We start from the raw sequence: 14,778 nt of genomic DNA, 5'->3' as shown, positions 1-14,778 counted from the left end.
CTTATAGACCAAAAAGATCCTAGATTTAGATCTGGAAAAGACCTTGGCTATCTAGACTAATCTCCTTTGTTTTACAGATAGAAAAACAGGTACAGGGAGGTGAGTGACCTATACAGCCAATTGTACAACCCTCTGCATGTTTTCAAGATGAATAAAAATCCTCTTGATTAATTAGAAGTGTTCAAATTCATTTTGATGTCTTTTATATTTACCCTGTTTAGTCATTGTGCATATTGTGTTCCTGCTTCTATTTACTTCATTTTGAACGTTCTTGTCGATTAGACTGTGAGCTCCTTGAGAAAAGGGACTGTCTTTTGACTTACTTTGTATCTCCTAAAGTTTGCACAGTGACTGGTATATAATAGATCCTTGATAAATGTTGCTGGATTGATTGCACCAGTTCATGTAATTCTTCCCATGCTTCCCTGAAATTTTAATATACATTGTTTCTTATAGAACAGTATTATTCTGTTACATTCAAGAATCACCATTTGTTTAGCAATTCACCAGTTTACGGCCACTATTTTCCCCTTTTTTCTTTACAACCAATCTTTATTAAATACCTACCGTATTTATGGTACTGTTGTAATCTAGATTGCATCAATTTTATTGGTAAGCATCTTTGAAGTTCTTAAAGCCTAGTGAAAGGATAAAACACAAACGTAATTAAAATGCACAATGTTAAATGAAAATTGGATTAGATAGATTAAAAAGGAATCATTGTGTAAGGGATAGAGAGGAAGAGTTGAAATAGGAAGAATTTTGACCCATGCTGCCTATCTGACACTGTACAATTGACTTAATCTCTCTGGGTTTCAGTTTTGTCATCTGTAAAATGAGGGGGTTGGATTTTGTGACCTGTGAGGTCCCTTCTAGCTCTTTATCTATGATCCTAAAAAATCAAAGTGCAGTGTTTGAAGGGAGTGATCATTATTTGTTGGTCTATGTTTACCCCTCTCACCACTCCCAAATTCCCACCCCACCACATGAGCTTCAGTTCCATTTGGGCTCTGACCACATTGCCTCCTCTTGAGTTAGCACAGATCCTGATTTGAAAATGGACAATGCGTTCACCCAGCCTGGTGTCATGGAAACAGAGACGCCAGCATTCACTCTGCCTTTTTGAAACAAAAATCCCTGAAACTTCATCACTCCATTTTCAAGTGTTTGATGGTGAACAGCACTGCAGATTATGGAGCCTGATTTATTCAGCATTTTTACCTTATCACAACTCTCTCTGTGGCCTGAAGCCCTCTGGGAACGCACTGTACAAAGAAGACAACCAGAAGAGGTAAGGATATTCTAGCAGCTAAGCCCCTCCGATCAGATGCACAATGACAGAATCACAGAGTGATAGAAAAAGAACTCCTTCAATAGTGGACTCTAAAGTGATCATTTAGCCTTTAATTTAATCCATCCACTGTCTTGCACCTCCAAAGCAGCCTATTCATGCAAGGTGGCCTTTGCTTTGCCTTTATGCAATTTCTTTTTTCTTAGATTCTAGAGCTTAATTTTTGCTGTTGAGCCAATTCCAGTTGGGCTGTCTCATTTTACAAAGCCACTCTTAGTCATACTGTCACCCATCCTTATGACTTTCACCCAGAGTCATTGGAGCATGGCAATATAGATTGGTTGGGGCTATTATGTCTCTTAAAGTTTGTGAACCTCATTTCTCTAGGGTTATGCAGAAGGCTGGACTCACACAGTACAATTTAAAGTTCAGTTGCTCTGATCCTAGCCGCCCTTCAAGTCCCAACTTGCTGGAGACCAGCTGAAGCGTGGGTTAACAGCTGGCAACAGCAGCTGTGCTAGGGCTTTAGAGGAGTTGCTATGGAAAGCTATTTTGCATGACAACAGTGTTGTCAAGCTGTGGAAGTGGGGGAGAATTTGGAAATGGCAAATCCAAAAGAATAGATATGAGCAGAAACCCAATCTGAACAGGTTACTGAGAGAAGAAGATTAGAGGATGCAGAGATACCATCTAGTCTAATCGTTTCATTTTGTAGATGTTGAGACTGAGGCTCAAAGAGTTTAAGTAGCTTGCCCAAGGTTACATAGGTAGTAAGGTAGGAGAGAGGATTTGACTCTAGGGTCACTGTTCTTCTAACTGTACCTTGCTATAGCCTCCACTGGCACAGAAGAACTGGGAAAGATGGCATAAGGAAATCAGGAGACAAGGGCAGGTGATAATATATAAGTTATTAGAAAGAACTCAGAAAGACAAGATGTCAACTGACTAAGAATTCTGGCTTTGACTTTCTACTGGGGAACATGTGACATTGAAAGTCTCATGTAATGTATTAAAAAAACCTGTAAAGAATCAGGAGCTGTGTTACAGCCAGTGTCTGCTCTTGTCTATGAAATCTTGTCCTACTCCTTTGGCTCAAATCCACTTCTCCATTTCCTGATTTTCGATGGACCCACCGAATGCCCTCCAGCCACATGGCACGTAGAAGTCTGCTTGGCTTAGTTTGTTGATTAATAGCTCTGTGCCACCTTGAAGAAAGGTGTCTTGTAGAGTGTCATGAGACCAGTCATTGTCTTGGATTGAATTCTTTTTCTGATTTCTGCCTCCAGAGAAAATTGAAGCAAAAGATGCAGCTTCTATAGAATACTGGAAAAAAAATTGATTTGGTGTCAAGAGACATTGATTGAAGTCTCAGCTTGAGCTTATTAACTGTTTAACTTTGAGAGAGTTACTTGACCTCTATTGGCACCAGTTTCCAAATTCATAAAATTGGTGTGAGGTTAATAGATAATAGAAGAGTACCAACCATGAGGTGCATTTCATAGAAACAGTGATGCATGCAAAGTCTAGGGAGGCCTGTATTCAAATATGTTAGTGTCTAACACTAGGGAAGTGATCATTCCATTGTATTTGGTGGTCCTCAGGCCATACCTAAAGTTCAGTGTACAGTTCTGAATGAAACATTTGTTTAGCAATTCACCAGTTTATGGACACTATTTTCCCCTTTTTTCTTTACAAGCAATCTTTATTAAATACCTACCATATTTATGGTACTGTTCTAATCTAGATTGCATCAATTTTATTGGTAAGCATCTTTGAAGTTCTTAAAGCCTAGTGAAAGGATAAAACACAAACATAATTAAAATGCACAATATTAAATGAAAATTGGATTAGATAGATTAAAAAGGAATCATTGTGTAAGGGATAGAGAGCAAGGACAGAGGGAAGAGGAGAGGGAAAGGCCTTGTGTTCAATCATATGAAGAAGTTTTGAAGACACTGGAGATGTGTAGCATGGAGAAAAAAATCAGAGGTAATATGATAGATCTTTCAAATCCATCTGAAAGAATAACTTATGACAAATGGAATAGATTTGGTCTGCTTGAGGGCAGAATGAGGAATAGTGGATAAAAGTTGTGAAAATACAAATCTGGGTTTGATAGCAGTGGTAAACTAAGTTCCTAATAATCAAATCTATCCAAAAATAAGGTGAGTTGTCTCTACATGGTAGTGTGAGACCTGTTAACTCTGGGTCTTACAACAAAAGCTAAAAGACCGCCAGTTAGAGTGGAGGAAATTCTGCTCAGATACAGATTGCACTAGCTGCCCCCTGAGGTTCCTTCTTACGCTCAGATTATTAGATTCTATGATTTCTGCTTCAGTTATTTACCATTTCTGTGATGATATTCATATTACCTATGGGGTTGAGATGATGAGGACCATATGAGATGATGCATGCAAAGACCTTTGCATATCTTAAAGTACTATATAAATATCAGCTATGTGAGGATGAACTCTCCCCTCCCCCCACCAAGTAGCAAGGTCATAACTGACAAAGGGGCCTTCACACACTGCAGAGTTCCATTGGGCAATGGGGCCACTCGCACATTCCTACAACCCACTCCCAACTAAAAAGAATAAATTCTGGCTCAATCACAGCAGGGGCAGAAGCAGATGTCATACTAGCCTGATCGTGTAGCTGTCCATCTTGCTGACTCCCTCCTGAGTCCTTTCTGATTTCCAGGACTCATTTTCATTTAGTTCTTTTTCCCCTGTACTTGTAGATTTTAGGCCTTAAAATAACCTTATTGGTTATCCAGTCCAATCCCTTCATTTTAACTGTAAGAAACTGAGGCTCATGCTGGTTAAGTGAATTGGCCAAGGTTACACAAATGATAAGTAATAAAGATAGGATTCACACTCAGGTCTTCAGACTTCAAATTTAAGGGTCTTTCCTCTATACCACACTGTCAGTATTATTCCAATTTCTCTATTTCCCTGAGTAAAGCTAGGGACTACAGAGGTAAGTAAACTTTCCTTAGGTCACATAGTTAGTATATGTCACAGAGAAGAGTAAAACCTTATTTTTTGGAACTCCCATTCTGTGTGACCTTGGGCAAATCTTAACTGCTGTAGGACTCACTAAAATAAGTGACTTGGATTATTTTATCACTAAAATAAGTGACTTAGATGAGTTGTTTTATAATGTCCCCTCTAGCTCTAAAATTCTAAGCCTCTAGTTCCAATGCTCTTTTAATTACTTTCAACTCCCACGAGTTGACATGAACACTGATGATTCTGCCTGTTTGACTACTTTTTAAAATTATACCCTGTGGCTTTCCCTAAATGTAGACAATTCTAGCAGGTATCCCGTGGCATTTTCCGTCACTCCATTTAACTTAACAGACACCAAAACATCCTTTGAAAATTCAGACATTGTCTCTAGAAAATCAAAGATGGACTTAACTTCTCGTCACCTGATTTCTGTTGGGACCAGTCTGATTTCTTTCAGGATGCAGCTGTGTGGGTCCATCTGCTCTCAAGATAATGCAAGGGTTAAACTCTCAATGGATGAGCTTAGGAAGCAATGCAGGAGAATTAAAGATAAGGGTCTATGGCATGAACATGCTGTCAGACCTCAGCCACCAAAGAGACTTTAAGAACATTATAAACTGTGACTATATATGCATTTATGTGCCCTTATAAATACATCCTACGGAAATGTTTCTCCCGAAGACAGGGAGGGCTGAATGAAAGTACAGCCATTTTTCCCACTGTCAGGAGCAATAGAATTTTTATTAGCATAATTTCCATTACTCAGCAATGAATATGTGATCTTTGATCAAACTAATTAGAAATAGTTACACTTTGCACTTCGAGATATATCAAATTTATTAGTAAAATTATGTAGACACACACATAGCAAATAAATAGGGATATTAAATATAAGAATATGACATTTATGTCCTGCTGGTTGGAGTGAGGAGGCATTCTAATTAGCTGGTGAATATGCAGAAAGTATGGATTTTTTTCTGATGTGAATTGCACTGTTCAGTGAAAGTGACGTTCTCCAGTAGAACTGGGGTTTAAAGAAAAGGAGAAGGGTTTTGTTGAGTGATTCAGTTAACGTACTAGGATTAAGTACCTGCCATGGATTTATGTTAGGCAATGTGGGGGATGTATTGTTACATGCAAGGTGTGGCAAATGAGGTCAAAGAGCTCAATCTAGTTGTGAAGAAAACACACACACACACAGAAATGAGAGAATGGTTCAAGAGAATATAGAAACACCTTCTTATTTGTATGGGGCATATTATAAATCTGGGTGAAGGGTCTTGAGCCCATATCATGTGAGTGTTCATTGGTGGAACTGGGGATGTAAATCATGGAAGAAAAGACTCAAGGTGATGGGGTAGGGCAAAAGCTGTCTTCAAATGTCTGAAGAAATATCATGTGAGAAAGGGATTAGATTTGCTTTGTTTTTCCTCTAGCAGACATAACTAAGAATTATGTCTGGCATTGCAAAGAGGCAAATTATAGCTTGATATCAATTAAATATTTTTGAATGATTAGAGCTATTGCAAAGTAAAAGGGTCTATTTCAAGAAAGAGAGGGGTCCCCTTCTCTATGAGTCTTCCTGGAAAGGGTCTTTTATTAGGCATGTTGTAGAAGGGATTCTTAGCCATGTACTAGTTGGGGTCTGAGCTTTCTTCAAATCTTGAGATATCATGGTTCTATGAAATACCACAAATTAGCAAAGAAAGGAAGAATAATATGGGCTGAGAAAGCTTCATGGTGGAGGCAAGACTTCAATCAGGTCTTAAAGGATGAATAGAACTAGGATAAGAAGAAAGGAAAGGAGAAGACTTTTGAAGCATGAGCAAAAGAGGAGAGAATATCCATAAGGGTTATGGTAGCTAATTATCATTAAATACTGCAGAGATTCTCATGTGCAAGGAAGTAAGAGTTCTGCTTTACCATGAGCAAAATAAGTACTGAAGATGTGATTGTGTGTGCATCCATATGTGTGTGTGTGTGTGTGTGTGTGAGAGAGAGAGAGAAAGAGAGAGAGAGAGAGAGAGAAAACAGACAGAGACACAGAGAGAGATATCGAGAGACAGATACAGAGAGACAGAGACAGAAAGAGATGGAGAAGAATAGAAGGCTGGTGTTCAGTATTAGTGGGATAACAGTTGGACAAGTAGGGCAAAACCAGATTTTGGAGGATTTTTGAATGTCAGACAGAAGAATTTAGCCTTGATCTGGCAAGCAGCAGGGAACCAAAATACATTGTAGAGCAGAGGAATAATTGTGTTTCTCTAACATTTCCAACTGTACTTAAATGTATATAGCACTTTACAATTAAAAAGCAATTTACTTCAAGTATCTTATTTGATCCTCCTGACTACTATGAGATAATGAAAGAACAAATATTTATTACTTTCAAAATAAATGGAAGTATCTAAATGTTACAGTGAATACTGTGCTACGCCTGGAATCAAGAAGACCTCAAGTCAAAACTGTCCTCAGATACCTACTAGCTGTGTTACCTTGGGGAAATCATTTCACGTCTGTCCTAGTTTCCTCATCTATAACATGATGATAATAGCTCTTACTTAACAGGGTTGTCACAGGTGGTGCAGTTAACAGAATGTTGGGCCTGGAGTCAGGAAGACTCATCTTCTGGAGTTCACATCTGGCCTCAGAAACATTAGCTTTGTGACCCTGGGCAAGTCATTTGACCCTGTTTGCCTCAGTTTCCTCATCTGAAAAATATCCTGGAGAAGGAAATGGCAAACCACTCCAGTATCTTTGCCAAGAAAACCCTGAATGTGGTCATGGAAAGTTGTACATGAGTAAAACAACTAAAAAACAACAAGGTTGTTGTGAGGATAAAATATGTTAATATTTGTAAGGCACTTTGTAGACATTATAATGCTACAAATGTGGCTGAGAAAGGGGAATGACTTCTCTGAGGTCACACAGCCAGCTTCTTTCAGAGCCAATTCAAGAACTTACATGTCAAGCCCTGTGTTTTTCCATTACCCCATGAGCTGCATTATTATTCCCATTTAATAGATGAGAAGACTGAGGTTCACATAGGTTCACTCCTTTGTGCATAAAAACAAAACCTCAGAAGTTGCATGAGAACAAAATTTCTCAGACAAGGGTTGAGCTCTTATTTTTGTCTAGAGATATATGCTGCAGAATCATTGAACATAGGATCCTAAGAAATGGAACTAGGAGAGATATTTGAGATTGTATGGTCCAACCTCCAATTTTTTATGAGAATGAGAAAATTGAGAGTTCTATTAATTGACCTAATTCTGCACCTCTGGTTAGTGACTGCTTGATAGTCACATAGTCTGCTCTGTAGGAAAGAACCAGAGTCTTTTCTATCTGGTTTCTGGACCGGTAGAGCTTAGTGTAAAGAACTCTAGATCTGAAATCCAGAGACCTGGGATTGGAGCCCAACTCTAGCCTCTACTGCCTGAGTGATTTTGGTCAAGTTCATGTATGCATGTATTTATTGCATATGTAGGTATATATGTATACATGTGTGTATAGGCATGCACATATATGGTATATACACACATATGTACACATATGTACATACGTATGTGTATATATGTATATGTGTGTGTTTGTGTTGAAGGAGGAAGGACAGTAGGTAAAGCCAGACATCTGCTTGCCTAATCTAACTATACACCCAAATAATAGTGTTCTCAATTTTGATCCCTCCCTTTTTTTCCCCTCCATTCCAGCCCCCCACAATCCTTTTGATTCTTCATTCTATGTACCACTCAAATGTGTTCCAACCTCTCCATCCATAATAAAACATATGTGAATGCCATCCCCCTCCACTGCTATTTAAACTAATTGGAAATAAGAACTAGATTTTGAATCCATTATTGCTTCATATTAGTTATATGATCATGGGAGCCTCTCTGAGGCTCAGCTTCCTCATCTGTAAAATAAAAACAAAACATAAAAGCAAAAACCAAACAAACAGACAAACTGTGCTTCTCTCATGCTCCTAACTGCACCCAAATGTATATAGGTACAAAGCAATGCATCATAGTTACAAAGCAATTTACTACTTGTCTCTCAGTTTCTCATCTATAAAATTAGGAGGTTGAACTAGAAAATGTCTTGGGTCCCTTTCAGCCCTAGGTCTACAATTTTCCCTTTGAACATAGGGTACCAGCTATAATTTTCCAAGGGAGTGGTAGTGAATTGATATTCTTTCTCATCACAGTACTACCTGGTCCCTGATCTTTCAATCTAAGACTTTCGTATAACCAACCTGCCTCCAGGTTTCCACCGGTTCCTGTCTTAGCCATAAGTCAGGGCCAGGGACAGAGCATGCTTTTCCCTCCAGACCTGCCACTAGTTAAGGATCAAAGATCCTCCTGACTCTCCCCTTCCCCCCCAACTACCACCCTGGGGCAGATAATCTAGTCAATATTGGATTGCATTCTGGTGCAGAACTAATCAGACTGGAGGTGAGAATCCCAAACAAACCTTGTTCATCTGTTACCTGCCTAGATTTAGGATTCTGTCATCCTCTGTCTTGCCCGTCTGACAAGACAAGGGAGTGTCATGCATATCTTTTTACCTAGCATTGCCTCTACTAGGTCTAGATCTAAAAAGAGATAAAAAAGGAAAAAAAGACCCATGCATATTGAAATATTTATAGCAGCTCTTTTCTGGTGTCAGGGAGTTGGAAATTTGGAGGTTGCCCATCAATTGGGGAATAGCTGAACAAATTGTGTTATGTGATTGTGATGGAATACTATTGTGCTGTAAGACATGATTCTCAGAAAAAACCTGGAAAGACTTATATGAGCTGATGCAAAGTGAAATGTACAAAGTAACAGCAATATTGTAAGATGATCAGCTGTGAATGACTTAACTATTCTCAGCAATACAATGATCCGAGACAACTTTGAAGGAGTTATGATGAAAAATGCTATCCATCTGCGGAGAGACAACTGATGGTGTCTGAATAAAGACTGAAGACTTTTTTTTAACTTTATTTTTCTTGAGGGTTTTTTTTTGAGGGGTCTATATTTTCTTTCGCAACATGATTAATATGCAAATGTGTTTTGCATGATTACGTATGTATAACCTATATTGAATTGCTTGCCTTCTCAATGAAGAGGGTAAGGAGGGGAGGAAGGGAGAGAATTTGGAACTTAAAGGTTTTTGTTTGTTTGTTTGTTTTCTGTTTTTTGCTTTTTGGTGAGGCAATTGGGGTTTAAGTGACTTGCCCAGGGTCACACAGCTAGTAAGTGTCAAGTGTCTGTGAGGCCAGATTTGAACTCAGGATCTCCTGATTCCAAGGCTGGAGCTCTATCCACTGTGTCACCTAGCTGTCCTGGAACTCAAAGTTTTAAAAACAGATGTTAAAAATTGTTTTTACATGTAATTGAGGACAAATAAAATACTAAATAATTTTAAAAAAATAAAGAAATAATAAATAAAAAAGACAAGGGAGTGGATCCCTATCCTGCTGATACATGAAGAGCCTTACTACCCTTTCTACCTCTTTCTTAGGATTTTATAATCAAATCAGCATTAATTTTACTGCCCTTATAGGTGTGAAAAACTGCTGTCCTACTGTGTCCCTGGGATTCTCAGTTGGCTGCCTGGGTTGAAACTACCTTCTCTGACCACCACTCCGTGTTCCACAGCTGCATCCCTTTAGTATCCCCACCCTACTTTTTATTTCCCTTTCTTTGTACCTTCCTTTACAGCCCTTCCCTTAGACTGCAAGATCATTGAGGGCAGGGACTTTTGCCTCTTTTTGTATCCCTAGCACTTAGTGCAGTTCTTAGCACACAGTAGGCACTTAAATGTTTATTGACGAACTCTGGAATTTTTATTCTTTTATTTTTCTATTAACAGACTATTATTACTAAGACCTAGTAGCATCATTTTTCTATGAACAAACTACTATTCACATGAGATCTTTGCTTTACTCTGCGGAAAATTGAATTTTATTTTTATGTTTGTTTATGCATGTTAACATTGTAACTTAAGCTGCCTAAGAGCAAGCGTTGTTTCATTTTGTCTTTGTATGTTCAATGTCTTGCACAGTGACTGGCCTATGCATTGGAAATATAATATTAATATCATACTCTGTATTGTAGGCATACATCTGCCCCAAACAATTTTATTTAACTCATCACTGTTCTAATATCCCAGCATTTCTAGGTCAGAAAAAACATGTGCAAACTGGAATAGTTCTTCCATGGCCTCCAATATGACTCTACGCTCCAGTATGGTTTCAGAGAACACTCACAGAAAATTTGAACAAGGAAAATATCACAATAAATAAAGCTGAAGCTTGGGACTGGCATTCCCAAATACTTGAGTAACAAAGTCATGGTCCCATTCTTGCTCTATCATTCTTTTCAAGGAATCCATGGGACTCCTCCCTGGGATAGATATAACTATTTGTTGTCACTGGAAATGAGTGGGCCACAATGATTTCAAATGTGTGAGGAAGCAATGATGTGAGCAAGACTAGTTACTTTTTGATTACAAGTTGGATATTACCCATAGTTCAATTTCCTAAGGAAGACCTCTTTGCCTTTTACCTATCAGCCATTCTTCCAAGAGACTTTTCCCCCTTAGTCTGGAAAGGTCTTTAAAGAAAAAAAAATGTATTTTAATATTTACAGTTTGGCTAAAAAGGACATTTTTGCTATGCTTCCACACATAGCTCTTACCAGGTATAAGAATCTGTATAGCAGTTTTTGGCAGTACCTACTTCTGCATCTTGGTTTCTTTCTCAGAATCATATCATTCACAAGCATTGATTCATAGGAAGCCATATTTCGGAATGCCCTTGGCCCTCTTCTTCTGCCTGAAACAGCTGCTATCGCTGAGAAAGATACTTCTCATTGTCTTCAGTGAGCTGTGGTGACAAGCTTTGTTTGGGTCCTGAATGTGGACAGTGACATCAGCCACAAACACAACGTAAAGGCCTAATCTGTGTGTTTTTTTTGGAATGAACAAAAAAGAAACAGGTGAAAGAAATGATGTTTTTCCTTTACCTCCTCCAACTCCTGCATTATTGGCATTTATTTCAACTCATTTACAATATTGTCATATTTTAAAATTCTGACTATCAGGGAAAGAATGACATAATGCCATGGATAGGCCAAACAATGAACTGCCCCATCACAGAAATGGGGGCATTTCTTGGAGGAGATGATTTCCAGTGGTTCTTTAACGTGTAAATTATAGCTGCCTGACTGATGGAGATGGGGGCAATGCCAGGCATATTGCATGGCAATGGGAGCCATCATTCCATTAACCCAGTTGTGTTCGGAATTTGCATTTTAATTGGTGGCTGCTAAGAAGCTGGCACAAATGACTAATATACATCTCATGGCAGAATCCGTAGTATTTGGCAGTGACGTGTGGGCATTAGGGTCTTGTCAATGTTTCTGTCACTTGCAAGGTCCAGCTGTGGGGCTTTCTTCAGTTTTCTCAAATTGTTGCCAGGAAAAGTAAAAACAACATTAAAGCTTTATTTGAGCTAGTAAAACTAACTCACATTAAAATAGCACCTTAAGGTTTATAAAGAGATTTACCTCCCTGTGTGAAGCAGATTCTTCTAAAATCATTCCAACGTTATTTTAGGTTAAGACGTATTTGTTTGTTCAGTGGAATAACATGGCTTACTAACAACAGTGCTGGGCTGCAGTCTGGAGGTCCTTGGTTCAAATGATCCCTCTGACAGACACATACTGTGAGTGCCAAGGGCAAGTCATTTGTTCTCTCAGTGCCCTCAGGAAATAATGTTGTAAATTCCAAATGCATTGTTAATGTGCATATCAGCATTATTGAACTGATTACACATTGGGATGCCACAAACTCTGATCAGAAGGAAAGGATGAAAGGAGAGATAGTGGAAAGAAAGAAAGAAAGAAAGAAAGGAAGAAAGAAAGAAAGAAAGAAAGAAAGAAAGAAAGAAAGAAAGAAAGAAAGAAAGAAGAAAGAAGAAAGAAAGGAAGGAAGGAAGGAAGGAAGGAAGGAAGGAAGGAAGGAAGAAAAAAGAAAGAAAGAAAGAAAGAAAGAAAGAAAGAAAGAAAGAAGAAAGGAAGGAAGGAAGGAAGGAAGGAAGGAAGGAAGGAAGGAAAAGAAAAAAGAAAGAAAGAAAGAGAAAGAAAGAAAGAAAGAAAGAAAGAAAGAAAGAAAGAAAGAAAGAAAGAGAAAGAAAGAAAGAACATTTTGGTCATGCCATTTCTTTTTTATGCCTTAGTTACTGCTGAATATACCAGCCATCTCCTTGCCCACTAGATCTTTTCCTTCTAACAACAAAAGTTTGTTAAGCGAAGCCTACCCACTCATGAAGCATGTCTGACAGTTCATAAAATTCTCATAATACACAGTCTCCTACTCTGCAAATCAATCAGAAATCATGCATTTATTAAGTGCAAGACTTCATGCTATGTGCTGGTGACACAAAGAATGAAGCAATATCCACTCAAAAGGAGCTTACATTCTATTGTGGGGATGGGTGAGTGGGACAAAAGACATATATGCAGTGTAAGTATAAAGTGACTAAATTAAATACAAAAGAGTTAAATGGAAAGCAGCTTGGGAGGAAGGGTACTAGGTGCTGGGGAGGGAAAGAACAGAAAAGGATTAATGTAGAAGATGGTGTTTGAGTTTCATTTTAAAGGATGTGAGGGACTCTTTTGTTTTAACTTTCTTTTTTTTCTTTAGTATTTTATTTTTCTCTAGTTACATGTAAAAACAATTTTAACATTCTCTTTTAAAACTTTGAGTTCCAAATTCTCTCCCTTCCTCCATAACCTCCCTCCCACTGAGAATGAGGGACTTTTTCAGGCAGAAGTAAAGAAGTAGTGCATTTAAATAATCTGTAATGGCCAATGTCTAGCCATGAAAATGGGAGAGAGGGTGTCCTAGGAGGCACAGTCAGGAGTCCAGCTAGGCCAGATCACAGAGTATGAAAGAGGGAGTAATATGGAGAAATATGTCAGGGCCAGGTTGTAAAAACTTTAAAAACTAAACAGAAGAGTTGATATTTTAACCTTAATGCAGCAGGAAGCAACTGTAGTTGATTGAATATGGGAGTTCCTTGGTCAAATCTGTGCTTAGGAAAAATGCCTTTGGCCAAAGTGTGTAGGATGAACTGGAATGATAAGGGACTGGAAAAATGAAAAGGGAGAGTAATTAGGAGGCTGGTGCAAATAGGTGAGACATGATAAGTGCCTGAAATAAGGTGGTAGATATATGAGCAAAGAGGGCTGTTGTGAGAGGTGTTGGGAAGAAAGAAATACCAAGATTTTGCAACTGATTGGACATTTGAGGCGCTAGTGATTGAGGAGTTGAGGATATTGTCACAGGTACAAACCTAAAAGGTTAGAAGGATGGTGGTGCTTTTGATGGGAACATGGAAATTTGGAAGAAAGGTATATGGTGAAGGGAAGATAATCAGTTCCTTCCTGGACATATTGAGATCAAGATATCTTCAGGACATCCAATTTGAAATGCCTAAGAAGCAATTGGTGATGTAAAACTAAAATTCAGGAGACACTCTACGTCTGATTTTTACGCACATATACACTCACATATGTATAACTACACATGCCCCACCACACATGCATGCATGTGTGATGGGGCATGTGTGTATACATGGCTATATAAATGCATACCTATGTAATTTGTGAATCATCTCTATAGAGATGCTAGTTAAACCTAGCTGATATCAAGAGAGTGGAGAGAGAGAGAGAGAGAGAGAGAGAGAGAGAGAGAGAGAGAGAGAGAGAGAGAGAGAGAGGAATGGGCTGAACTTTAGGTAATAGTTGGGGAGCTTTATGTAGGTGATAAGGCCATAGGAGCAAGGGAAGAATCAGTCAGACAGGTAGGAAAAGCACCAACAGAGAGAATGTCATACACATTCAAAAAATCCAAAACAGAATGGAAAGCATATCCAAAAGAGGGTAGTCAATAGTTTCAAATGTCTCAGAGAGATTGATATATATGAGGGCTTTGAAAAGAACATGAGATTTGGACAAGAAGAAAGAAGAGTATCAACATTTGTCCTTTGAAACCAAGGATGTTCCACGAGTTTAAACACAATTTTGATTTCATGTAGTGTCATGCATAGTAATCTTCTAATTCTTCTGTCTTCATGCTGCATTAAGATGTACCAACCTCCTCATGTTTCTTTGAATTTCTCATATTCTTTCTTATGGTGTAATAGTACTCCATCATTTAATATACCAAATTTTGTTTAGCCCTTTGTCATTCAATGAGCATCTACTTTGTTCTCATTTTCTTTGCTGAATGTGAAAATATGAATGTCTTAGCATATGTAAGATTTTTCTTTCAGTGTTTTCCTCCATAGAGTAAACTGTCCATCCACTGAGATAAAGGGCAATAATTTCCTCATGTACTTCCAAATTTCTTTCCAAAATGGTTGAAGTGATTCATAGTTCCACCAATAGCGTATCAGTGAGTTTGTTTTCCCATATGCCCTTTGAA

The 14,778-nt window shown here is 38.3% G+C and overlaps 1 pseudogene; it reads left to right on the top strand.

Annotated features, from left to right (window-relative positions):
- Positions 1 to 1,064: 1,064 nt before the first annotated feature.
- LOC110196336 (ubiquitin-conjugating enzyme E2 E2 pseudogene) overlaps positions 1,065 to 14,778 on the top strand; it is a 175,963-nt pseudogene continuing 162,249 nt past the window's right edge.

Source organism: Phascolarctos cinereus, unplaced genomic scaffold (genome assembly GCF_003287225.1).
Source record: "Phascolarctos cinereus isolate Bilbo 61053 unplaced genomic scaffold, phaCin_HiC Scaffold_2;HRSCAF=192, whole genome shotgun sequence".
Lineage (NCBI taxonomy): Eukaryota > Metazoa > Chordata > Mammalia > Diprotodontia > Phascolarctidae > Phascolarctos > Phascolarctos cinereus.
Note: the sequence above shows the minus strand (reverse complement) of the source record. Positions and strands in the feature narration are given on the sequence as shown.